General features: G+C 45.6%; 1 protein-coding gene across 6 annotated transcripts in view; it reads right to left on the reverse strand.

The window, feature by feature from the left end:
• mak (male germ cell-associated kinase) overlaps positions 1 to 5917 on the reverse strand; it is a 374380-nt gene extending 368463 nt beyond the window's left edge. For 2 of the 6 annotated variants that reach the window (XM_085988791.1, XM_085988790.1), the window contains exon 1: positions 5787 to 5916. The gene's annotated coding sequence lies outside the window, so the exon portion shown is untranslated. Of the gene's footprint in view, positions 1 to 5742 lie in introns of all 6 variants that reach the window. The other 4 variants (XM_085988788.1, XM_085988793.1, XM_085988792.1 and 1 more) reach the window with 3 other exon arrangements.
• Between the last annotated feature and the right edge of the window lie 21472 nt (positions 5918 to 27389).

Genomic DNA, 27389 nt, shown 5'->3' on the forward strand with positions numbered 1-27389 from the left:
GCACTTCTTTTCTTGTTTCAGTGACATTTTGTTAGTTGAATATTCCAGGGATTTTTGTTGAATTTCTAAAGCACCACGTGCTGCTGCTTCCATTGAAATTGCAATACTTAGAGCCTTCTCCAATGTGAGATCTTTTTCAGACAGGAGCTTCTTTTGTGTGCTTTCACTTTGCATACCACACACAAATCTGTCCCTCAATGCGTCTGACAAGCTCACTCCAAATTGGCAATGTTCTGATAATTTGCGCAACTTTGCCAAATATTCAGTTCTGTTTATGGAATTTAAATCTTTCGGCTATGAGCAGTGGTCTGGGGCTTAAATGGTCTTGGAGTGTGTCCACTATTTGTTTGAATGTTTTGTTTGCTGGCTTTTCAGGGGTTAATAAACTACGTAGTAGCCCGTATGTCTTTGCGCCCATAACACTCAGCAAAACAGTGGCTTTCTTTTCTACCTCCACTCCGTTAGCCTCACAGTACAACTCCACTCTTTCAATATAAGTTGCCCAGTCTTCAATGCTGCTATCAAATGCTGCAATCACCGCCATTTTTTTTTTCCAAACCCGTTTTTCTTTCTTTACTAGTTAGCTAGCGTCATGCAAGTCCTGTGCACTTTTCACTTGACTTACGTATCCCCTGCCTAGCTTAGCAAGCATACTCCGTTTTCTCTACCTTCTCGCTCCTTTCTTCCAAGTTTCGGTGTCCTCTGGATGCGATGCCAGAATAGGAAAACGTAGGTTCATAATTCTCGTCGCCAATTTGTTGTGTTTGTACCGCTATACACAACTATATAAAATAATAAAGCAGCAGAGACTGAGAGTAACTTCATGTGATCTTTACTGGGTAACTGGAACTTCGGCACTGACTGTACAAATCAATACGCGTCTGTTATATACGCTCGCAACTAAGGATGTACATCCACAAAACAAAGTAGTCCCTTCAATGCTGTATACATTACAGTGAATAAATATTTTGCATCTGATGTCATGCACCCTGTTGAAATAAGTCAGTAAGGAGATGGCAGAGGCCCTGGCCACAATTTTTCAATCCTCCTTAAATATGCAAGTAAAAGGAACACATAAGGCCATTCAGTCCCTCGAGCCTGTTCAGCCATTCAATGAGATCATGGCTGATCTGTATGCTAACTCCATCCTCCTGCCTTGACACCACATCCCTTTATATCCTTGGCTAGCAAATATTTATCGATCTCAGATTTAAAATGATTAATTGAGCTGGCATCTACTGCTTTTTATAGGAGAGAGTTCCACATTTCTACCACCCTTTGCGTGAAGAAGTGTTTCCTAATGTCTCTCCTAAATGGCCTGGCTCTTGTTTTAAGGTTATGTTCCTTTGTCCTAGATTCCCCAACCAGCGGAAAAAGTTTCTCTCTATCTACCTTATTATGCCATGGGGCTGGAGAGTAACCAATGTTACACCTCTGTTCAAGAAAAGAGAGAAGGATAAACAACAACAACTTGTATTTATATAGCACCTTTAACATAGTAAAACATCCCAAGGCGCTTCACAGGAGTATTATAAGTCAAAAAAATGTTAGCTATATACTAACATCGGTGGGAAAACTATTAAATCCATAATTCAAGATCAAATTAGTGAGCATTTAGAAATACATGGGTTAAGCGTCAATAAAACATCCAATTTGGTACAAATGAAAATTTGCTAAAAGTAAACATTGAAAACACTGAAAACCAGAAACCCTGCCTTTATCACAAATATCTCAAACTCTCAGCAACCTCAGGGTTCATCTATGTTTTATTTCCTTTCAATGTTTCAGCCCTAAACCCACCATGTAAAAGATTTACACTGGAACCCTGATCATCTTTAAACACAATTATAAAGCACAAATGATAACTTTAAACAAATGCCATCTACTTGTGAAGCTGGAAAGGGCCTGGGATGTAGTCTCCAATGCAAAAAAATCATGTAGTGTGAATTTACAGAAGGCAATCATTTAAAACAGGTAGAACTTTATTCTTTAGGAAACTGACACAGTATTACAGCAATAATGAAGAATGTTTCTGTTGAAACAAATAGCTGTGCTGTATACAAGAGGGCCCACCTCAAGGTGTTCAGCCTTGGCTCACCGGTAGCACTCTTGCCTCCGAGAGTGACTCCAGAGATTTGAGCACATTTGACACTTCAGTGCAATATTGTCAGGGAGATGCCGTCTATTGGATGAGGCGTTAAACCCTATCTTGCTCTCAGCCGGACATAAAAAATTCCATGGCACTAATCAAAGAAAAGCAGGGGAATTCTCCCTGGTATCCTGGCCAATATTTATCCCTCAATCAATATCATTAAAACAGATTATCTGGTCATTATCTCATTGCTGTTTGCAGGAGTTCTGTGTGCATTACAATATTCAAAAGAACTTCATTGGCTGTGAAACGCTGTGGAACATCCTGAGGTCATGAAAGGTGCTATAGAATTGTAATTGCTTTCTCCTTTTAATGTAGACATTGTCACATAATATAGATAAACTTATGTGCTTCTAACTTTAATTTACAAAAGTTGCTTTTGCACTGGAAAATACTGATCCCAAGCTATGGGTGAAATTTAGGTGAATAAATGGCTGACAGAACTTCTGAGGAAGAGGATAAATAAATAAATAAATAATGTCACTATACTGGTGGATGTAATACACCCCCCCCCCCCCACCAATCTACAGCATGGAGTGGTATCACATAGGTTGGACCTCAATCATGGAGAGGTTACCAAGCATCAGACAGTGCTGCACAAGAGAGGGAAAATCATTGCTGGACTACATTTCTTGACACCGAGTGACTGGCTTAAAACTGGTTGAAGGTGCAGAAAACCCATACCTACCCTTTAATCTACAGGAGGTGCTAGGGGCTGGGGGAAATAAGCAGACTTTGGACATGATGGCCTGGATTTTGCATGGAGAATAATGGTGAGGCTAACAGCGCTCACCATTATTATAAGAACATAAGAAGTAGGAGCACGAGTAGACCATACGGCCCCTCGGGCCTGCTCCGCCATTCAATAGGATCATGGCTGATCCGAACCTAGACTCACGTCCACTTCCCTGCCCTTTCCCCGTAACCCCTAATTCCCTTATCTGCTAGGACAATGTCTATCTCCGTTTTAAATGTATTTAATGTTGCAGCTTCCACAGCTCTCTGAGGTAGCAAATTCCATAGATTTACTACCCTCTGAGTGAAGAAGTTTCTCCTCATCTCAGTTTTCAAAGGGCAGCCCCTTATTCTAAGATTATGCCCCCTAGTTCTAGTCTCACCCATCAGTGGAAACATCCTCCCCGCATCCACCCAATCAAGCCCCCTCACAATCTTATATGTTTCGATAAGATCGCCTCTCATTCTTCTGAATTCCAATGAGTAGAGGCCCAACCTACTCAACCTTTCCTCATAAGTCAACCCCCTCATCTCCGGAATCAACCGAGTGAACCTTCTCTGAACTGCCTCGAGAGCAAGTATATCTTTTCTTAAATATGAAAACCAAAACTGTACGCAGTATTCCAGGTGTGGCCTCACCAGTACCCTGTACAACTGAAGCAAGACTTCCCTGCTTTTATACTCCATCCCCCTTGCAATAAAAGCCAAGATTCCATTGGTCTTCCTGATCACCTGCTGTACCTGCATACTAACCTTCTGTGTTTCATGCACCAGGACCCCCCAGATCCCTTTGTACTGTAGCACTTTGCAGTTTCTCTCCATTTAGATAATAACTTGCTCTTTGGAGTAAATTGGACAGCAACTTCCGGATTATGCACATGCACAGTTAAATGTGGAAATCTGGAAATTGCAGTCCGAGTTACCCTGCTCCTCCACAGGTTGTGCTAGAACAGTATCTTGCCAATAGACTCGGCATTGAAATCAATGTAAGTGCATGAAGTTTTGGTACTTACCAACTAGTTACCTACTAAACACGACAGGAAAAAGTTAGGGCTGGTACATTCAGGTGTAAGTAAATTTTTAACGGCATAATAAGTCAGAATTACTGCCAAACAACCTCTCTGGCTCTGAAAATGTAATTTTACAAGTGTAGAGTCACATTCCATCATAATTTAATTAGAGCTAGAGATTTTTTTTAAATATATTTTTTACTTTTTCTGTCTGTCTCTTTTATCTCTCTCTTAATCCCATCTTTCTTTCCCAATCTTTATTTTGATTTAAATCAAATTTATATTTCCTGATTTATACTTCCTGATTTAGGCTCTGCATATCTCAGAGAGGATTCTTCAATCTGATTGGTTGAAGAGCCTTACTGTTTCTTTACCTGCTCATAGACGCCACAGATTCGCTGTAGAGGGCGCTGCACTGGATCAGACGCCCGGTGACAGCAAGTCTACACTCAAAAGCCCACGCTCAAAAGCCCATAACAATTCTATGGGCAGCATAGTGAACGGTGAGCACCATTCCTTCGCCGCTGACCGCAAAATCCAGGACAACATTTCAATCGAGCCTTGTTGCTGTCACTTTGATCCTGCTTGTGTTAACTGTTTAAAATACAGTTCAAACAGTACAAACTTGCATTTATTTAGCTCCTTGAACATAGAAAAATGTCACAAGCTACCTCATGGAGGTGTAATTGACAAAAAAAAATGGACAGTGAACCAAAGAATGTCAAGGGTGACCAAAAGCTTGGTCAAAGTGATTAAACAACAAATTTAACAGATTTTAATTTTTTTTTTAAATTTAGGATCCCATTTTTCTTTTAAAGTTACAAAGAGCCACTGATTTTAACATTCTTTTAATTTTCAGTCCTCAAGCTACAGGATGGCCATAGGCGGAGTAATTCTCCATCTACACCAGGGATGTACCCAAAAGTCCTGCCAATTCGTTCTGAGTTCTGAAGCTCATATATGACTTTGCTTACATTTCTTACTCATTGGTTTGTCCCATTTGAATTTATCTGGGCATGGAAATAGCTGTTTTGATGCTGTTGGCTCAATGGTGACTGCATCTTAAATAAAGATACTAAGATCTGTTAGTTTAGCAACTTGAGATAATTAATGGGAACATGGATTTAAACTGAAACTCCATGGTAGGCAGGCCATGAGGGCAAAAAGCTTGAACACACCTCCTGTACAGACAGTGTGGCATTTCCACCCCAATCACATTTATGATCTCTCTGACTGACTTTGGTGCTGAATTTTGCCCCCAGCCATATTTATAATCTCTCTGACTGACTTTAGTGCTGAATTTTGGAAGTTTTGCTGTGATTTGGCATCCACTTTGGACAGGATTGAAATGACCCAAAATCCATTTTATTTAGGACACTTGCAGCCAATTAATTTTTTGTCTATTTTGGATTTAAAATCAGGTCCCACTAAAAACCAGGTGCCCTGCTGCTTTAGCCAGTCTTTAACAGCAATCTTATCAATGTAATTGTGGTATTAACTCTGTTCTCTCCTCCTGCTTATCTCAATCATTCTTGCATAACAGTTTGCCAATGATATTATCCGTTTATATTGAGGCAGCGTCTAATGTCAAAGGAGAAAAATGTTCTCGTCCCGAGCACCCAATGACGCAAAAAAGGATCATAATCTCAAAGCGTGTTTCCCTCCCTCGCGATGTGGGCCTCAGTAACTGCTCTGGCCAGGCCCATTCCCTTCAAAAACGCACAACCCCAGCTGTACCGGTAGCCCCGTCAGATTGTCACAATCAGGCCGACTGTCAGTGGATAACTGCAGCCCCAATCCTTGTAGCCAGACCTCATTGTTCACAATCTGGTACCCCTCACTCACAACTCAATGAAGCCTCTCCGGTGTCAGCTGTTCGCAGCGCTCACCTCAGCTGTGCCGGTTGCTGCTGGCAACGCGGCCGTTATTCTACTGCAACTGCTCTGTTTATTTTCACATCCCAACTCTCCTCCTCCGCCGCTTTCTCCTTGGTAACGCCACGCCACGGCACAGCCACGCCCTCATGCCACACTGCGCATACTCACCAGTACCGTGCCCCGCCCCTAGCCGCACTGTCTCGACCAACCATTGTCCGGAGGCCGCCCGCACTGCGCAGAATCACTCGCCTTCCAACTTGGAGCTGCACTGCGCAAACTCGCGATCTCCACCCCAGCTGATGTGCGCAGACTCGTCATTACCCGACCACTGGTTTTTCGTCACCAGGTGGACACCGAGGGGCAGTTAGCGCAGATTCGCAGCTGCATTGTTTTGTGAGGTTCAGTTTGTGACTACCTGGCGACTCCAAGCGTTTCGCAAACTTACTGAAAGAGACCTAACCGCAGGAGAGGCCTGATCTTCTCCGGGGCACAGTCTCCACGCACTGCTTGAGTATACGGCCATTAGGAACACACTCTTAAGACAAATCGCAAATCACCAGTGTCATGATGGCATTATTAAATCAAAGGTGACGCCACGCGAACCTTCTTGCCCGCCGAACATGACATTTGTTTTTGCCCTCAGGCCATTGAAAGTATACAGAAAACAAGAAGTGAACAACAAAAAATGCTGGTAACGTTCAGTGGCTCAGTACCTGTGGTGAAAAAAAGCAAATTAATAAGCCAGAATTTACTGCAACTGGTGAACGAACTGCACTGCGCAAACTCGCGATTTGGCCTTACTCGTTTAATTTCCATGAGCTTTTACACAGCAAGTTGCTGCAAGTTGTAAATTGAAATGGCGTGGCGCCTTCCAATGTTTCCTGTAAGCTGCACTTTGTTCTGGGCAGCTTGTTTTAATGTGCGGTCCCTTTAAATTTCTGCTCGTGCGGTATTTACAATGGAAAATGCTGCGCGGAACCTTTCTACAGAGCATCTGAAACCTGTGTGAACAAGACAAGCAACTGTGTATCGCAACCAATCAGATTGAAGAATTGTTGATGAAGAGCGCAGTCTGAACCAGGAAGTGTATGTTAGAATAGTGAATTTAATGTCAAATCATTTACAGAAAGGGAAATAAAGAGAGACAAAAAGAAAAAGTAAACAAAAATAATTAAAAGCTGAAGAAATGAGCCTACACACTTGCAAGACTGAACTTTCTGTGGCGAGTTTAGTTTGTATCTACGACTTAAGTACAGGAACTTCACACCGTTCAATACATTTGAATGGGAGCCGTTTGAATGGTGAGATGCTGATTTCGCGCAGTTTACCGAGGAGCGGCACTCTCGCACAGCAACTTCCGGATTTTTGCGTTTAACTGCGCATCTACGCTCGCCTGAAGTTGCAGTCCTATTTGCGCATAAATAACAGTGAACGTTACTTTCACTAAATTCTGGCCCAATGTTTCATGTGTAGTCCCTTCATCAGAACTGAAAGTAAAAAGAGATAGAGATAGATATTCTCTGTAGCCACAACCGGTTGTCCCGAAGGCTGTGTTGCTGGGGTTATGGACAGCTCCTCGTGGCTGGAGAAGAACTAGGTGGAAGATCCAGTTGCTGTGGTCCACGTAGGAACCAATAACATAGGTAGAACTAGAAATGAGGGAGTTTGAGCTAGGGTACAAATTAGAAAGCAGAACCTCAAAGGTAATCTCTGGATTACTACCTGAACCACGTGCAAATTGGCATAGGAACAAACCAATCAGAGGTTTAAATGCATGGCTGAAAGACTGGTGTGGGAGGAAGAGGTTTCAATTCATGGGGCATTGGCACCAGTACTGGGGAAAGAGGGAGTTATTCCATTGGGATGGACTCCACTCAAACTAGGCTGGGACTAGTGTCCTGGCAAATCGAATAAAGAGGGCTCATCATTAAAGCATTAAACTAATAAGGGGGAGGGAGGGTTCAAGTAAGAGTAAATTTATAAGTCTGAAGAGGTCAGTCAGCCTAACCTCGGAGGTGGGAAAATTTTTGGAAAAAATTCTGTGGGACAGGATAAATCTTCATTTAGAAAGATATGGATTAATCTGGAACAGTCAGCATGGATTTGTTGAGGGAAGGTCATGTCTGACTAACTTGATTGACCCTCCTTGTTACCTCCTCAAAAAATTCAATGAGGGTAGTGCATTTGATGTAGTCTATATGGATTTTAGCAAGGTTTTTGATAAGGTCCCATATGGCAGACTGGTCACGAAAGTAAAAGCCCATGAGATCCAAGGCAAAGTGGCAAGATGGGTCCAAAATTGGCTCAGAGGCAGGAAACAAAGGGTAATGGTCGAAGGGTGTTTTTGTGACTGGAAGGCTGTTTCCAGTGGGGTTCCATAGGGCTCAGTACTGGGTCCTGTGCTTTTTGTGTTATATATCAATGATTTGGACTTGAATGTAGGAAGTATGATTAAGAAGTTTTCAGATGAAACAAAAATTGGACGTGTAGTTGATAATGCAGAAGAAAGCTGCAGACTGCAGGAAGATATCAATGGACTGGTCAGGTGGGCAGAACAGTGGCAAATGGAATTCAATCTGGAGAAGTGTGAGGTAATGCATTTGGTGAGGGTTAACAAGGCAAGGGAATACACTATAAATGGTAGGACACTGAGACGTGCAGAAAATCAGTGGGACCTTGGAGTACATGTCCACAGATCTCTGAAGGTAGCCGGACAGATAGATAAGGTGGTTAAGAAGGAATACGGGCCACTTGCCTTTATTAGCCGTGGCATAGAATATAAGAGCAGGGAGGTTATGCTTGAACTGTATAAAACACTAGTTAGGCCGCAGCTAGAATACTGCATACAGTTCTGGTCACCACATTACAGGAAGGATGTGATTGCACTAGAGGGGGTGCAGAGGAGATTTACGAAGATGTTGCCTGGGCTGGGGAATTTTAGCTATGAGGAAAGATTGGATAAGTTGGGGTTGTTTTTTTTGGAACAGAGGAGGCTGAGGGGAGACCTAATTGAGGTGTATAAAATTATGAGGGGCCTAGATAGAGTGGATAGGAAGGACCTATTTCCCTTAGCAGAGAGGCAAATAACCAGGGGGCATAGATTTAAAGTAATTGGTCGGAGGTTTAGAGGGGATTTGAGGAGAAATTGTTTCACCCAGAGGGTGATGGGGGTCTGGAACTCACTGCCTGAAAGGGTGGTAGAGGCAGAGACCCTCATCACATTTAAAAAATACTTGCTATACACTTGAAGTGCCATAACCTACAAGGCTACGGACCAAGTGCTGGAAAGTGGGATTAAGGTGGATAGCTCTTTGTTCGCGGCACGCCAAGATGGGCCAAATCCTTTTGTGCTGTAAATTTCTATGATTCTATGATGATTCTATGAAGAGAAAAGTCATGGCTGTAGAGCAGAGCAGCGATTTGGGTAAAATCAACCAAATTGTGTCAGGAAGGGACAGAGAGTTTAATAATGGTAATAGGGCATTAGCGATTAAGGCCACATCAGGGAAAAATAGTGAAAAGTTAAAATTAAAGGTTCTTTATCTGAATGTACAAAGCATTCATAACATGATAGATGAATTAATGGCACAGATAGAGATAAATGGGTTTGAACTAGTAGCCATTGCCGAGACGTGGTTGCAGGTGACCAAGGTTGGAAAGTAAATATTCCTGGGTACTTGACTTTTAGAAAAGATAGGCAAAATAGAAAAGGAGGTGGGGCAGCCCTGATAAAGTATGAGATAAAGGCAGTAGGGAGAAAGGATCTTAGTGCAGAAAATCAGGAAGTAGAATCAGTATGGGTGGCTCTAATAAATAACAAAGGGCAGAAAACACTGATGGGAGTAGTTTATAGGCCCCCTAACGGTAATCATAGTGTTAGGCAGAGCATAAATCAGGAAATTAGAGCAACATGTAACAAGAGTAATGCAATAATCGTGGGAGAATTTAATTTTTATATAGACTGGGCAAACCAAATTGGCAAAAGTAGCTTGGAGGATGAGTTTATGGAATGCATTTGGGACAGTTTTCTAGAACAATATGTCGAGGAACCAACTAGGGATCAGGCTATTTTAGATCTAGTATTATGTAATGAGATGAGGTTAATTAGTAATCTTATAGTAAAGGATCCTCTGTGGAACAGTGATCATAATATGATAACATTTCATATTAAGTGTGAGAGTGATTTGGTTCCTCTTTTGATAGGACCAGTCAAAAGAGAGTGATTTGGTTAAGTCCAGAACTAGGGTCTTAAATTTAAACAAAGCCAGTTACGCAGGTATGAGGGGTGAGTTAGCTGAGGTAGATTGGGAAATTAGATTGAAAGATATGACAGTAAATAAGAAGTGGCAAACATTTAAAGAAATAAGTCATAATTCTCAACAAATGTACATTCCCTTGAGGAATAAAAACTCCACTGGAAAAGTGATACAACCATGGCTAACTAGAGAAGGTAAGCATAGTATTAAATTAAAAAAAGAGGCTTACAATGTTGCCAAAAAGAGTAGTAAGCCTGAGGATTGGGTGGATTTTAAAAATTAGCACAAAGGAGACCTGAGAAATTGATAGAGAGAAGTGAGAATGAGTGTAAACTAGCAAGAAATATAAAAATGGATTGTAAGAGCTTTTACAAGTATGTAAAAAGGAAGAGATTAATGAAAGTAAACATGGGTACCTTAGAGACAGACACAGGAGAAATTATAATGGGGAATAAGGAAATGGCAGGGACATAAAAAAAATATTTTGTCTGTCTTCACAGTAGACCGTGGGCCTGAACGGGAGCTGGCAGCTGCAGAAGGAGAGCAGCAGAGAAGGCCCAGGACAGAGCGTCAAGCTGAGCGGGAGCTGGCAGCCGCAGAAGGAGAGCAGCGGAGAAGGCCCAGGACAGAGCGCCAAGCTGAGCGGGAGCCGGCAGCTGCAGAAGGAGAGCAGCAGAGAAGGCCCAGGACAGAGCGTGGACCTGAGCGGGAGCCGGCAGCTGCAGAAGGAGAGCAGCGGAGAAGGCCCAGGACAGAGCGTGGACCTGAGCGGGAGCCGGCAGCTGCAGAAGGAGAGCAGCGGAGAAGGCCCAGGACAGAGCGCCAAGCTGAGCGGGAGCCGGCAGCTGCAGAAGGAGAGCAGCGGAGAAGGCCCAGGACAGAGCGCCAAGCTGAACGGGAGCTGGCAGCTGCAGAAGGAGAGCAGCAGAGAAGGCCCAGGACAGAGCGCCAAGCTGAGCGGGAGCCGGCAGCTGCAGAAGGAGAGCAGCAGAGAAGGCCCAGGACAGAGCGTGGACCTGAGCGGGAGCCGGCAGCTGCAGAAGGAGAGCAGCGGAGAAGGCCCAGGACAGAGCGTGGACCTGAGCGGGAGCCGGCAGCTGCAGAAGGAGAGCAGCAGAGAAGGCCCAGGACAGAGCGTGGACCTGAGCGGGAGCCGGCAGCTGCAGAGGAGGCAGGATATATTCGGTGAAACAAAAACAAAAACAAACAAAAAGATCAAGGAGTGACGTCACAGGACAGCAGGTAGGTGATTGGTTGGTGAGTATTACCTTTGTCTTTTTCTCTCTAAGTTAGGTCAATGGGTTAGCTAAGAAGTTGAGTTAGTAGCCTAATAAATAGAGGCATGGCATGGCATCTCAGTCCCGTCGAATGCACACCCAGTGCCATATGGGAAGTCTAGGATGCTTCTCGTGTCCTGGACAACCACATGTGCAGGAAGTGTCATCAGCTGGAGGAGCTCAAGCTCCATGTTTCAGAGCTTGAGCAGCAGCTGGCATCACTGCAGTGCATTCACGAGGCTGAGAGCTACACGGATAGCACATTTCAGGAGGTGGTCACCCCACAACTTAAGAGTATGCAGGCAGAGAGTGAATGGGTGACCGCCACACAGAAAAGGAGGACCAGGCAGGTAGTGCAAGACCCCCCTGAGTGCATCTCGCTCTCTAACCGGTATTCAAATACTGGTGATGGTGATGGTTCCTCTAGGGAGTGCAGCCAGAACCAAGACCACGGTACCATCAGTGGCTCAACTGTACGTGGGCGAAGAGGAAGGTCAATAATGCAATAGTGGTAGGGGATTCAATGGTTAGGGGAACAGACAGGCATTTCTGCAGCCGCAGACATGACTCCAAGATGGTATGTTGCCTCCCTGATGCCAGGGTCAAGGATGTCACTGAGTGGCTGCAGGACATTCTGAGGGGGGAGGATGAACAGCCGGAGGTTATGGTCTATTTGGTACCAATGACATAGGTAGAAAAAGGGATGCAGTCCTGCAGGCAGAATTTAGGGAGCTAAGAAAAAGATTAATAAGCAGGACCTCAAAGGTAGTAATCTCCAGAGTACTCCCAATGCCACGCGCGAATGAGTACAGAAATAGGAGGATAGAGTAGATGAATGCATGGCTGGAGAGATGATGCAGGAGGGAGGACTTTAGATTCCTGAGGCATTGTGAGCGGTTCTAAGGGAGGTGGGACCTGTGCACCTCAACAGGGCCGGGATCAATATCCTTGCAAGGGGTTTTGCTGGTGCTGTTGGGAAGGGTTTAAACTAGCTTAGACAACGACGGAGTTTGGCAGTGCTTATAATGGTATATACTTCAATGCAAGGAGTCCAGTGAATAAGGTAAGGCAGATGAGCTAAAGGCACAGATAGACACGTGGAAGTATGACATCATAGCTATTACTGAAACATGGCTTAAAGAAAGGCAGGAATGGCAGCTCAATATTCCTGGTTACAGATTTTAATGAGATAGAGAGGGGGATAAAAAGGGTGAGGGAGTCGCAATATTGGTTAAGGAAACAACTACAGCTCTGAGGAGGGATGATATGTTAGAAGGATCATCAAATGAGGCCATACGGGTTGAACTGAAGAAGAAAAAAGGGGCAATCACACTGCTGGGAGTGTACTATAGACCCCCAAACAGTCAGAGAGAGATAGAAGAGCAAATATGTAGGCAAATTTCTGAAAAGTGCAAAAACAATAGGGCGGTAATAGTAGGAGATTTCAACTACCCTAATATTAACTGGGATAGAATTAGTGTAAAAGGAATAGAGGGTGCAGAATTCTTAAAATGCATTCAGGAGAACTTTTTTAGCCCGTACGTAACAAGAGAGGGGGCAGTTCTGTTTTTCGTTTTAGGGAATGAACCTGGGCAGGTGGAAGGGGTATCAGTGGGAGAGCATTTTGGTGTTACTGATCATAATTCAGTTACATTTAGCATAGTTATGGAAAAGGACAATGATAGACCAGGTGTAAAAGTTCTCGATTCGGGAAAGGCCAATTTAGCTAATCCCACTCTGCTGTTCAATCCCCACACCCTTTAATATCCCACCCAGTCTAATCCCACTCTCATGCTCACTCCCCAAACTCTTTAATATCCCACCCATGCTAATCTCGTTCTCCTGCTCGTTCCCCACAATCTTTGATATCCCAACCAGTCGAATCACACTCCCCTGCCCATACCCTTTAATAACCCACCCATTATAGTCCCACACTCCTTCTAACTCCCCACAACGTTTAATATCCCACCCATTCTAATCCCACTCTCCCCCTCAATCCCCACACCCGTTAATATAAGAACATAAGAAATAGGATGAGGAGTAGGCCGTTTGGCACTACGAGCCTGCCCCGCCATTCAATAAAATCATAGCTGATCTTCTACCTCATCTCCACTTTCCTGCACTATCCCCATATCCCTTGAATCCCTTAATATTCAAAAATCTATCGATCTCTGTCTTGAATATACTTAATGACTGAGCCTCCACAGCCCTCTGGGGTAGAGAATTCCAAAGATTCACCACCCTCTGAGTGAAGAAATTTCTCCTCATCTCAGTCTCAAATGGCAGACCCCTTATTCTGAGACTGTGACCCCTAGTTCTAGACTCCCCAGCCAGGGGAAACATCCTCTCTGCATCTACCCTATCACGCCCTGTAAGAATTTTGTATGTTTCAATGAAATCACCTCTCGTTCTTCTAAACTCCAGAGAATATAGGCTTAGTCTTCTCAATCTGACCTCATAGGACAATCCCCCCATCCCAGGAACCAATCTGGTGTACCTTCATTGTATTCCCTCTATGGCAAGTATATCCTTCCTTAGGTAAGGAGACCAAAACTGTACACAATACTCCAGGTGGGGTCTCACCAGGACTCTATATAATTGTAGTAAGACATCTTTACTCTTATACTCAAATCCTCTTGTAATAAAGGCCAACATACCAATTGCTTTCCAAATTGCTTGCTGTACCTGCATGTAAACTTTCAGTGATTCGTGTACAAGGACACCCAGGTCCCTCTGAACACCAACATTTCCCAATCTCTCACCATTTAGAAAATACTCTGCTTTTCTATTTTTTCCTATAAAGTGGTTAAATTTACATATCTCCACATTATATTCCATTTGCCATGTTCTTGCCCACTCACTTAGTCTGTCACTGTCCTTGAAGCCTCCTTGCATCCTCCTCACAACTTACATTCCCACCCAGCTTTGTATCATCAGCAAACTTGGATATATTACATTTGGTCCCCTCATCCAAATCCAGGGAGGCGATTTTCCCAGCCCCGAGGAGGCGGGTTTGGAGGCGGGACAGTTGGCAAAATGGCAAAAACTGAGGGCGGGATCGGAACCCGCCTCCGTGCAATTTTGCCGGAGGCGGTTTTGATGGGTGCAAGTCGGTCTCGCCTCCATCAGTCCAGAGAGGTAGTTAAGACCCTTAAATAGTAGTTAAGGGCCTCTATAATCCTATTTTGACAGGCCCTCGTTATTTTACCACATTTGCAGCATGTTCCACAACCCTACTAAACCACGTCAGCTAAATCTGGTGGGTTGACAAGTGGGTGGCCTCCTCACAGCTGCAGCTCCACCATTAAAACGGAGCTTTCATCAGCGATCAGTTGCAGATGGCAGAACTTTTGTTCCCCAGGTCTTTCAGCAGTTTTAGCAGGCCTATCGAAGTCAGAGGTACTGCAGCTTCTATCTCTCAACTGTGGGACCTCCTTGGAAGACCCTCTCCCCGCTTGACTGAGCGCTTCCCCAACGGAGGTATCTGCCAGCAGCATGGGAACCATTTATTTCCTTTCACCATGGAGATCGGATTCGGATGAGGAGCAGCCACGGCAGCAGCAGAACCAGGCAGCTCAGCAGCAACAGCAGAAGGAGCCCCAACCTGCTGCTCATTCACCTGATGCTACACAGGGCAGAAGCACATTGCCGCAGGAGATACCCCCCTCTCAGGGTTTACAGACAGAGGATGAGCTACCTCAACATGAGTGAGCAGCAGTGCCAAAGGGGGCTAAGACTTTCGCGAGAGGTTGTCGGAGACCCCTGCGCACTGCTGCACCAACACCTGGAGCCCAGAGGAGTGGGTGGACACCCCTTACTAGTGGCTGTCAAAGTCACCACCGCACTTGACTTTTTTGCCTCAGGCTCATTCCAGGGATCATCAGCAAACATCAGCGGCATCTCCCAGTCGGCCGCCCACAGTTGCATCACACAGGTTACCGATGCCCTTTTCGCAAAGGTCCGCAATTACATCCACTTCTCGAGATCAAGCAAGTAAAACCGCCCATTCAGTTGGCTTTGCAAATATGGCAGGCTTGCCAATGGTGCAGGGCGTCATAGACTGCACACATGTGTCCCTTAGTGCACCCCATCAAAACCCAGCTATCTTTGTCAACCGCAAGGGCTTCCACTCCCTCAACGTACAGCTGGTGTGTAACCACAAGATGGAAATTTGGAATGTTTGTGCCAAGTTTTGTGGTAGTTGCCATGACTCGTTCATCCTGCGGAACTCTAGTGTTCCTGCACTCTTTAATCCGCCAAAAAAACTTAACGGATGGCTCCTTGGTGACGAGGGCTACCCCCTGAAGAAGTGGCTAATGACACCGATCAGGAGGTCAGCTAACGAGGCTGAAGAGCGCTACAACACCAGCCACATTTCGATCAGGTCCATCATCGAGCAAACCATTGGCTTGTTGAAGATGCGATTCCGATGCCTTGACAGATCAGGTGGAGCCCTGCAGTATTCAGCAGCCTGGGTCTCCAGAATGGTCATGGTCTGCTGTGTACTGCACAACATGGCACAGCGTCGTGGCTTGCAGCTTCCTGATGAGCAAGTGGCTCAGTTCATAGCCTCCTCAGATGAGGAGGAGGAGGAGGAGGAGGAAGAGGACCAAGCGCTGGCCTATCGACCAGCAGCAATGGCAGCACGCAAGCACATGGCTGCCCGTGATGCAAGGGATGCACTTATCCTGGCCAGATTTGCATAGGTTGCCCATGTTGGCACATGTCCTTGGCTCCATCTTAAGACATGATAGACAATGGACATGACTCTCTGGCCACCACCCTGACCACGCAAATGTTGCGGAGCCCGCAAAGTGGAGCTCCCTAAGGCAAAATAACAGATGCCATCACGCCAACAGTTTGCCATCAAATCATTTTTATACTTTCAAACAGGGATGGCATTTCGTCAATAAACATAAACATTCACCCAAGTGGCTACCCCTGTGACTAATGGTGCTTTATTTTTCTCTTACGCGTGCTCCTACGTGGTGCTCCCACTGTGGCTTCAGCAGATGTGGAGGCCTCTTGCTCACTTTCATGCTGCTCCTGCTGCGACACCTTTAGTGGGTGTCCTCTGGGTTTGCGAGCCTGTGAGGGCTTGCCAAATGTCTGCTCCTCCTGCGGCAGTGCAGGGGCTGAGAGCCCATCTCAGTTGAGTGCGGACTCTGGTGAGGCTCTGACCGAGGGCTACGCAGTGGCATGGAAGTGTGAGCACTTGGAGAGGAGCCCCCACTTCCTTGTTGTCTGCCTCCAACTTCCCTCTCATGAGTCAGGTCCACCTCAGCACTTGGAAGTGGCTTTAGAGCACCTTGCTGCACATCAGGGGGGCCATGGGGACCCGTCTCTGCACTGGCAGTCCTACTCAAAAGGACTTCCATGAAGCTCTGGTTTCTCTGTTCAATAGCTGCCCATTGCCCCTCCAGAGATGTCTGTCTATTCTGAACATAGAAGATAGGAGCAGGAGTAGGCCATTCGGCCCCTCGAGCCTGCTCCGCCATTCAATGAGATCATGGCTGATCATCCAAATTCAGCACCCTGTCCCTGCTTTCTCCCCATATCCCTTGATTCCTTTAGCCTTAAGAAATATATCCAACTCCTTGAATATATTTAATGAATTGGCCTCTACTGCCTTCTTTGGCAGAGAATTCCACAGGTTCACCACTCGCTGGGTGAAGAAATTCCTCCTCATCTCTGTCCTAAATGGCTTACCCCTTATCTTTAGACTGTTACCCCTGGTTCTGGACTCCCCGACCATCGGGAACATCCTTCCTGCATCTAGTCTGTCCAGTCCTGTCAGAATTTTATAAGTTTCAATGAGATCCCCTCTCATTCTTCTAAACTCCAACGAGTATAAGTCCAATCGACCCAATCTCTCCTCATACGTCATTCCTGCCATCCCAGGTATCAGCCTGGTGAATCTTCGCTGCACTCCTTCCGTGGCAAGCACATCATTCCTCAGATAAGGCGAACAAAACTGCACACAATACTCAAGATGTGGTCTCACCAAGGCCCTGGAGAACTGCAGCAAGACATCCTTGTTCCTGTACTCAAACCCTCTCGCTACGAAGGCCAACATACCATTTGCCTTCTTAACCACCTGCTGCACCTGCATGCTTACCTTCAGCGACTGGTGCACAAGGACACCCAGGTCTCATTGCACTTCCCCTTCTCCCAATCTATTGCCATTCAGATAATAATCTGCCTTCCTGTTTTTGACACCAAAGTGGATAACCTCGCATTTATCCACGTTATATTGCATCTGCCATGCCTCTGCCCAATCACCCAACCTGTCCAAATCATACTGGAGTTTTTCGGCATCCTTCTCACAGCACACATGCCCACACAGTTTTGTGTCATCTGCAAACTTGGAGATATTACATCTAGTTCTCTCGTCTAGATCATTTATATATATAATAATATTGTGAATAGCTGGGGTCCAAGGACTGATCCCTGCGGTACCCCACTAGTCACTGCCTGCCACGCGGAAAAAAAACCATTTATTACAACTCTTTGCTTTCTGTCTGCCAACCAGTTCTCTATCCAAGTCAATACCTTGCCCCCAATCCCATGTGCCTTAACTTTACACGCTAATCTCTTATGCGGGACCTTATCAAAAGCCTTTTGAAAGTCCAAATACACCACATCCACTGGTTCTCCCTTATCTATTTTACCAGTTACATCCTCAAAAAATTCCAGTAGATTAGTCAAGCACGATTTACTTTTTGGAAATCCATGTTGACTTTGTCCGATCCTGTCACTGTTTTCCAAGTGCTCTGCTATTACATCTTTTATAATGGACTCTAGCATTTTCCCCACTACCGATGTCAGGCTTACTGGTCTGTAATTCCCCGTTTTCTCTCTGCCACCTTTTTTGAACAGTGGGGTAACATTAGCTACCCTCCAAACCATGGGTACTGTTCCTGATTCTATCGAATGTTGGAAGATGATCAGCAATGCAGCTACTATTTCTAGGGCCACTTCCTCAAGTACCCTAGGGTGTAGATTATCAGGCCCTGGGGATTTATCAGCCTTCAATCCCGTCAATTTCCCTTACACCATTTTCCTACAAATACTGATTTCTTTCAGTTCCTCCCTTTCATCAGACCCTATGTTCCTCGACATCTCTGGGAGGTTATTTGTGTCCTCCATTGTGAAGACAGAACCAAAATATGTATTTAATTGGTCTGCCATTTCTTTGTTCCCCATTATAAATTCCCCTGATTCTGACTGCAAGGGGCCTACGCTTGACTTCACCAATCTTTTTCTCTTCACATAAATATAAAAGCTTTTACAGTCAGTTTTTATGTTCCCTGAAAGCGTACTCTCATACTCTATTTTCCCCTTCTTAATTAATCCCTTTGTCCTCCTTTGTTGAATCCTAGACTGCTCCCAATCCTCAGGTTTACTGCTTTTCCTGGCCAATTTATATGTCCTCTCCTTGGATCTTATGCTATCCCTAATTTCCCTTGTTAGCCACGGTTGAGTCACCTTCTTTGTTTTATTTTTATGCCAAACTGGGATGAACAAATTCTTTAGTTCATCCATGCAGTCTTTGAATGTTTGCCTTTGCCTATCCACCGTCAACCCTTTGAGTGACATTCCCCAATCAATCCTACCCAACTCATGCCTCATACCATCGTAGTTTCCTTTATTTAAATTCAGGACCCTAGTCTCTGAGTCAACTACTTCACTCTCCATCTTAATGAAGAATTCTATCATATTATGATCGCAAGGGGCCTCGTACAACAAGATTGCTAATTAATCCTTTCTCATTACATAATACCCAGTCTAAGATGGCCTGATCTCCAGTTGGTTCCTCGACATATTGGTCCAGGAAACCATCCCGTATACACTCCAGGAATTCCTCCTCCACAGTATTGTTACTAATTTGGTTAGCCCTTTATGTAGATTAAAGTCACCCATGATAACTGCTGTGCCCTTACTGCATGCTTCTCTAATTTCCCTTTTAATGCCATTCCTAACCGCTGCATTACTGTTTGGAGGTCTATATACCACTCCCACTAACGTTTTCTGCCCCTTGGTATTTCTCAGTTCCACCCATACAGTTTCCACAACATTAGAGCTAATATCCTTCCTTACAATTGTGTTAATCCCCTCTTTAACCAGCAATGCTACCCCACCTCCCTTTCCTTTTTCCCTATCTTTCCTGAATATTGAATACCCCTGGATGTTGAGTTCCCAGTCTTGGCCACCCTGGAGCCATGTTTCCGTAATCCCAATCAAATCATATTCGTTTACCTCTATTTGCGCAGCCAATTCATCCACCTTATTACGAATGCTCCTCGCATTAAGACACAAAGCCTTCAGGCTTGTTTTTATAACGCTCTTAGACCTTTTAGAATTATTATTTACTGTGGCCATGTTTGATTTAAACCATTGATTTCTCTGACTGCCACTTTTGTTTTTCTCCTTCGTATCTTTTGCTTTTATCCTTGTTTCCCTTTCCTCTGTCTCCCTGCTCAGGTTCTCAACCCCCTGCCATTTTAGTTTAAATCCTCCCCCAGAGCACTAGCAAACACTCCCCCTAGGACATCGGTCCCGGCCCTGCCCACGTGCAAACCGTCCGGTTTGTACTGGTCCCACCTCCCCCAGAACCGGTTCCAATGTCCCAGGAATTTGAATCCCTCCCCCTTGCACCATTCCTCTAGCTACATATTCATCTGAAATATCCTTCTATTTCTACTCTGACTAGCATGTGGCACTGGTAGCAATCCTGAGATTACTACCTTTGAGGTCCTAATTTTTAATTTACCTCCTAACTCCCTATATTCAGCTTTTAGGACCTCATCCCGTTTTTTTACCTATATCGTTGGTACCTATATGCACCACGACAACTGGCTGTTCACCCTCCCCTTCCAAAATGTTCTGCAGCCGCTCTGAGACATCCTTGACCCTTGCACCAGGGAGGCAACACACCATCCTGGAGTCTCGTTTGTGGCCGCAGAAACGCCTATCTATTCCCCTTACAATAGAATCCCCTATTACTATAGCTCTACTCCTTTTTTCCTCCCGTCCTGTGCAGCAGAACCACCCTGGTGCCAGGAAGTTGGCTGCTACTGCCTTCCCCTGATAAGCCATCCCCCCAACAGTATTCAAAGTGGTATATCTGTTTGAGAGGGGAATGTCCACAGGGGACTCCTGCACTACCTGCCTGCGCCTACTACTCTGCCTGTTCGTCACCCATTCCCTTTCTGCCTGTGCAACCTTTACCTGCGGTGTGACCAACTGATCAAACGTGATATCCACGATGTCCTCAGCATCGCGGATGGTCCAGTATGTATCCAATCGCAGCTCCATGTTTTCCTGACTCTGGCGACTTACTGCCTCCATGGCTGTAGCCAGCCTTTCCACGGAGGTTGCCATCCTTTCCATGGTGCTGCATATATGCGCCATTGCCTCCCCAACGGCACTGCTCAGGTTAGAGTTGGACTCCTCCGTCCTCTCCACACTCGCAGTGACCCTGGAGACAAGACCTGTCAGAGACACCTGCTCCTGGAGTTCCAGCATCGCTCTCCTTCTGGATGAACCCAGAGGCACAGGGTCCACATGCAACGGAGCAGAGCTGGGAGAGTCCTGCGCCCTCCGCCGAGGACTCTCCACTGCTGATGCTCACCTGTGAGATGTGATACACACGGTGACAACACTAATCTATGTCCCGAAGGTCCCACCAAGGTGTGCATATCTGTGCTAGTGCTGGGTGTGTTTAATTCTGCTGACGCTGCATCCTCAGAGGTTGCAGGTTCCCCTGAGGAGTCTTGCTGCTCAGCCTCTTCCTCATCGACAGTGGGGTGGGGCTCTGTGAATGGTCCTGTGGGGGAGTAAAGGCATGGGTTAGACATTTGACAGAAGTGTGGCATGCACATGCAATAGTGCAGATGCTCAAGTGGCATTCTAATAATGTACACCAGCAGCCATGTCAGTCACTCAAGCAGTGTAAATGAGAGAGGGGCAAAACTATTTTGTCACCAGCTTGCTCTGCCTCGCCCATCTGTCGGTCCCCCACTTCCACCTCCACCTCTGTGCCACGATGTCCAGGGTCGCCTCTTCAGCCTGGGTGAGAATGGCTAGGGAAGGTGGCCCTCCTCCTGTCTTCGCCCTTTCCCTTCTATTGTGGGCTCTCTTTTCCTGCAATGAGGGAGACAAGTGGAGTTGGAATGAGAATGATGGAGTGAGTGTAGAGAGTCCAGAGCATAGATGCTTAAAAGGAGACAAAGATAGAGTGAGGTTCCATGTCCAAGGGCCCTCCCTGTGCATTGTTAGTCGTTGTCATTGCATAACATTGAAAGGGAGTGTGAGGGCAGCATAGACAAATAGTCAAGTCAAGTGATTGGGTTCATAAGAGTGTGAGGGATGGTGAAGGGTGCAAGGGTTGTGAGGGTAAAGTGGGATGTGGAGAAGGAGGTTGACAATGCAGAGAGCTGGTGATGAGAGGAGAAGGGGAGCAGAAGGAGGGTCAAGCTGAAGGTATACTCACTTTGCCTGATCTTACAAGGTTATTGAACCTTTACGGCACTGCAGCCATGTTCTGCTGCACACTGATCTGGAAGTGATCTCCCTTGCCAGCTGTACCCAGACAGTTTTGGTTTCTTTGGGAGGCCTCTTCCTCCCAGATGAGGGGAAGAGCACCTCCCTGCTGGCTCTTGCCCCTTCAACCAGCATTCCCAGTGCCTCATCGGAGAACCTCGGGGAGGCCCTTGCATTGGAGTTGGCCATTGTTCAAGCAGAAATTTTTTTGCAGGTGGTGCACCATCGACCAAAATCCAGTGGAATGAGCCAAGGCAGCAAGCAGCCCTTAAATGAAGCTGGATAAGTGACGTCAGCAGAGGCGAGTTTCAGTCCCAAAACACTAATTGGCCCAGGGCAACCCATACTTGTTTAAAAAGGGAGAAAGGGATAGACCGACTAATTACAGGCCAGTCAGCCTAACCTCGGTGGTGGGAAAATTATTGGAAAGAATGCTGAAGGAATCAAAACCCGCCTCCATTGGGAAAATCGGCCCCATTGATGTACATTGTAAATAGCTGAGGCCCAAGCACTGATCCTTGCGGCACCCCACCAGTTACAGCCTGCCAACCTGAAAATTACCCGTTTATTCCTACTCTCTGTTTTCTGTCCATTAACCAATCCTCAATCCATATATTACCCCAATCCCATGAGCCCTAATTTTGTTTAATAACCTCTTGTGTGGCACCTTATCGAATGCTTTCTGAAAATCCAAATACACCACATCCACTGATTCCCCCTTATCTATTCTGCTCATTACAACCTCAAAAAATGAACAGATTTTTCAAACATGATTTCCCTTTCATAAATCCGTGTTGACTCCGCCTAACCCTATTATTCTTTTCTAAGTGCCCTGCTACCACGTCCTTAATAATAGATTCTAGCATTTTCCCTCCTACTGATGTCAGGCTAACTGGTCTGTAGTTTCCCGTTTTCTCTCTGACTCCTTTCTTAAATAGTGGGGTTACATTTGCTACCATCCAATCCACGGAAACCGTTTTAGAATCTATGGAATTTTGGAAAATGACAACCAATACATGCACTATCCCGATAGCTACTTTTTTTTAAGACCCTAGAATGTAGGCCATCAGGTCCAGGGGATTTATTGGCTTTCAGTCGCATTAATTTCTCCAGAAGTGTTTTTTTACTAATACTAATTTCTTTCAGTTCCTCATTCTCACTAGACCCTTGGTACTCCACTATTTCTAGGAAGTTTTGTACGTCTACTTCCGTGAAGACAGACACAAAGGGTCGATTTTAATAGCCCTGAGGAGGGCAGTTTGGAGGCGGGTGGGCAGCAAAAATCGGAAAAATTGGCTTCAGACTGCCAACCCGCCTCCATCCCGCCCCCATGCGATGTTCGTGAGTGTCGAGTCAGCTGCTCCAAAACTGACCCAACTGGAACCAGTGGGACCGGTAGCTAAGGCAGTTAACAGCCTGTTAAACACCTTGCTAATCCTATTTTTATAGTGGTTTCCCCTTTTCGTGCTTCTGGCTCCTGTTTCATAGAAGATAGGAGCAGGAGTAGGCCATTCGGCCCCTCGAGCCTGCTCCGCCAGTTCTTAGGCAGTCCCTCGGAACCGAGGATGACTTGCTTCCACATTAAAAATGAGTTTGCAGGTGACTGATGAGTCCAATGCGGGATCTACAGACTCTGTCACAGGTGGGGCAGATGGTGGTTGAAGGGGCGGGTGGGTGGGGTGCTTGGGTTGACGTGCGCTCCTTGCGCTTGGCTTCCACTTGCTCCCGCCGAAGAGACTCGAGGTGTTCGGCGCCTTCCCGGATGCTTCTCCTCCACTTTGTGTGGTCTTGGGCCAGGGATTCCCAGGTGTCGATGGGGATGTTACACTTTTTCAAGGAGGCTTTGAGGGTGTCCTTGAAGCGTTTCCTCTGCCCACCTGGGGCTCTCTTGCCGTGCCGGAGCTCCGAGTAGAGCACTTGTTTTGGGAGCCTCGTATCGGGCATGCGAACAATGTGATCCGTCCATCAGAGCTGATTGAGTGTGGTCAAAGCTTCGATGCTGGGGATGTTGGCCTGAGCAAGAACACTGACGTTGGTGCGCCGATCCTGCCAATGGATTTGCAGGATCTTGCGCAGGCAGTGTTGGTGGTACCTCTCCAGTGCTTTGAGGTGCCTGCTGTACATGGTCCATGCCTCTGAGGCATACAGCAGGACGAGTATCACTGCTGCTCTATAGACCATGAGCTTAGTGCCGGGTTTGAGGTCCTGGCCTTCAAACACTCTCTTCCTCAGGCGATCGAAGGCTGCACTGGCACACTGAAGGCGGTGTAGGACTTTGTCGTCGATGTCTGCCCTTGTTGACAGTAGGCTCCCGAGGTTTTCAATGTGATCATAGCTGATCATCCAAATTCAGTACCCTGTCCCTGCTTTCTCCCCATATCCCTTGATCCCTTTAGCCTTAAGAAGTATATCTAACTCCTTCTTGAATATATTTACTGAATTGACCTCAACTGCCTTTTGTGGTAGAGAATTCCACAAGTTCACTACTCTCTGGGTGAAGAAATTCCTCCTCATCTCAGTCCTAAATGGCTTGCCCCTTATCTTTATCTCTGGATTACTCCCGGTGCCACGCGCTAGTGAGTATAGGAATAGGAGGATAGAGCAGATTAATGCGTGGCTAAAGAGTTGGTGCAGGAGGGAGGGCTTTAGTTTCCTGGATCACTGGGCCTGCTTCTGGAGAAGGTGGGACTTCTACAAGTCGGACTGGTTGCACCTGAACCAGAACAGGACAAATATCATTGCGGGGAGGTTTGCTAGCACTGTTCGGGGGTGTTTAAACTAAAATGGCAGGGGGTTGGGAACCTGAGCAGGGAGACAGAGGAAAGGGAAACAGGGATAAAAGCAAAAGATAGGAGAAAAACAAAAGTGGCAGTCAGAGAAATCAACGGTTTAAATCAAATGTGGCCACAGTAAATAATAATTCTAATAGGTCTAAGAGCATTAAAAAAACAAGCCTGAAGGCTTTGTGTCTTAATGCGAGGAGCATTTGTAATAAGGTGGACGAATTGGCTGCGCAAATAGAGGTAAACGAATATGATTTGGTTGGGATTACGGAAACGTGGCTCAAGGATGGCCAAGACTGGGAACTCAACATCCAGGGGTATTCGATATTCAGGAAAGATAGGCAAAAAGGAAAGGGAGGTGGGGTAGCATTACTGGTTAAAGAAGGGATTAATACAATTGTAATGAAGGATATTAGCTCTGATGATGTGGAATCTGTATGGGTAGAATTGAGAAATACTAAGGGGAAAAAAACATTAGTGGGAGTGGTATATAGACCTCCAAACAGTAATGCGGAGGTTGGGGATGGCATTAAAAGGGAAATTAAAGAAGCGTGCAATAAGGGCACAGCAGTCATCATGGGTGACTTTAATCTACATATAGATTGGGCCAACCAAATGAGTAACAATACTGTGGAGGAGGAATTCCTGGAGTGTTTACGGTATGGTTTCCTGGGCCAATATGTCGAGGAACCAACCAGAGATCAGGCCATCTTAGACTGGGTATTATGTAACGAGAAAAGATTAATTAGCAATCTTGTTGTACGAGGCCCCTTGGGTCGGAGCGATCATAATTCTTCATTAAGATGGAGAATGAAGTAGTTGACTCAGAGACTAGGGTCCTCAATTTAAATAAAGGAAACTACGATGGTCTGAGTAGCGAGTTGGGTAGGATTGATTGGAGAATGGCACTCAAAGGGTTGATGGTGGCTAGGCAATGGCAAACATTCAAAGACCGAATGGATGAGCTACAGAATTTGTTCATCCCAGTTTGGCATAAAAGTAAAACAAAAAAGGTGACTCAACCGTGGCTAACAAGGGAAATTAGAGATAGCATAAGATCCAAGGAGAGGGCATATAAATTGGCCAGAAAAAGCAATAATCCTGAGGATTGGGAGCAGTTTAGGATTCAACCAAGGAGGACAAATGGATTAATTAAGAAAGGGAAAATAGAATATGAGAGTAAGCTATCAGGGAACATAAAAACTGACTGTAAAAGCTTTTATAGATATGTGAAGAGAAAAAGATTGGTGAAGTCAAGTGTCGGTCCCTTGCAGTCAGAATCAGGGGAATTTATAATGGGAAACAAAGAAATGGCAGGCCAACTAAATACATACTTTGGTTCTGTCTTCACAAAGGAGGACACAAATAACCTCCCAGAGATGCCGGGGAACAATAGGGTCTGATGAAAGGGTGGAACTGAAAGAAATCAGTATTTGTAGGGAAATGGTGTTAGGAAAGTTGATGGGACTGAAGGCCGATAAATCCCCAGGGCCTGATAATCTACATCCCAGGGTACTTAAGGAATTGGCCCTAGAAATAGTAGATGCATTGCTGGTCATCTTCCAAAACTCGATAGACTCTGGAACAGTACCCATGGATTGGAGGGTAGCTAATGTTACCCCACTATTCAAAAAAGGTGACAGAGAAAAAGCGGGGAATTATAGACCGGTAAGCCTGACATCGGTAGTGGGGAAAATGCTAGATTCTATTATAAAAGATGTAATAGCAGAGCACTTGGAAAGCAGTGACAGGATCGGACAAAGTCAACATGGATTTACAAAAGGTAAATCATGCTTGACTAATCTACTGGAATTTTTTGAGGATGTAACTGGTAAAATAGATAAGGGAGAACCAGTGGATGTGGTGTATTTGGACTTTCAGAAGGCTTTCGATAAGGTCCCACATAAGAGATTAGCATGCAAAATTAAGGCACATGGGATTGGGGGCAAGGTATTGACTTGGATAGAGAACTGGTTGGCGGACAGAAAGCAAAGAGTTGGAATAAACAGGTCGTTTTCGGAGTGGCAGGCAGTGACTGGTGGGGTACCGCACGGATCGGTGCTAGGACCCCAGCTGTTCGCAATATATATTAATGATCTGGACGAGGGAATTGGATGTAATAGCTCCAAATTTGCAGACGACACAAAGCTGGGTGGGAGGGTAAGCTGTGAGGAGGATGTCGTGAAACTCCAGTACGATTTGGACAGGTTGGGTGATTGGGCAGAAACATGGCAAATGCACTATAATGTGGATAAATGTGAGGTTATCCACTTTGGTGGCAAAAACAGGAAGGCATATTATTATTTGAATGGCAATAGATTGGGAGAAGGGGAAGTGCAAAGAGACCTGGGTGTTCTTGTGCACCAGTCGCTGAAGGTAAGCATGTAGGTGCAGCAGGCGGTTAAGAAGGCAAATGGTATGTTGGCCTTCGTAGCAAGAGGGTTCGAATACAGGAACAAGGATGTCTTGCTACAGTTGTACAGGGCCTTGGTGAGACCACACCTTGAGTATTGTGTGCAGTTTTGGTCGCCTTACCTGAGGAAGGGCATTCTTGCCATGGAAGGAGTGCAGCGAAGATTCACCAGGCTGATACCTGGGATGGCAGGAATGATGTATGAGGAGAGATTGTGTCGATTGGGCTTATACTCACTGGAGTTTAGAAGATTGAGAGGGGATCTCATCGAAACCTATAAAATTCTGTGAGGCCTGGACAGACTAGATGCAGGAAGGATGTTTCTGATGGCCAGGGAGTCC

The sequence above is a fragment of the Somniosus microcephalus genome, chromosome 5 (genome assembly GCF_052327205.1).
Source record: "Somniosus microcephalus isolate GS21.2 chromosome 5, FLI_Smic_1.0, whole genome shotgun sequence".
Lineage (NCBI taxonomy): Eukaryota > Metazoa > Chordata > Chondrichthyes > Squaliformes > Somniosidae > Somniosus > Somniosus microcephalus.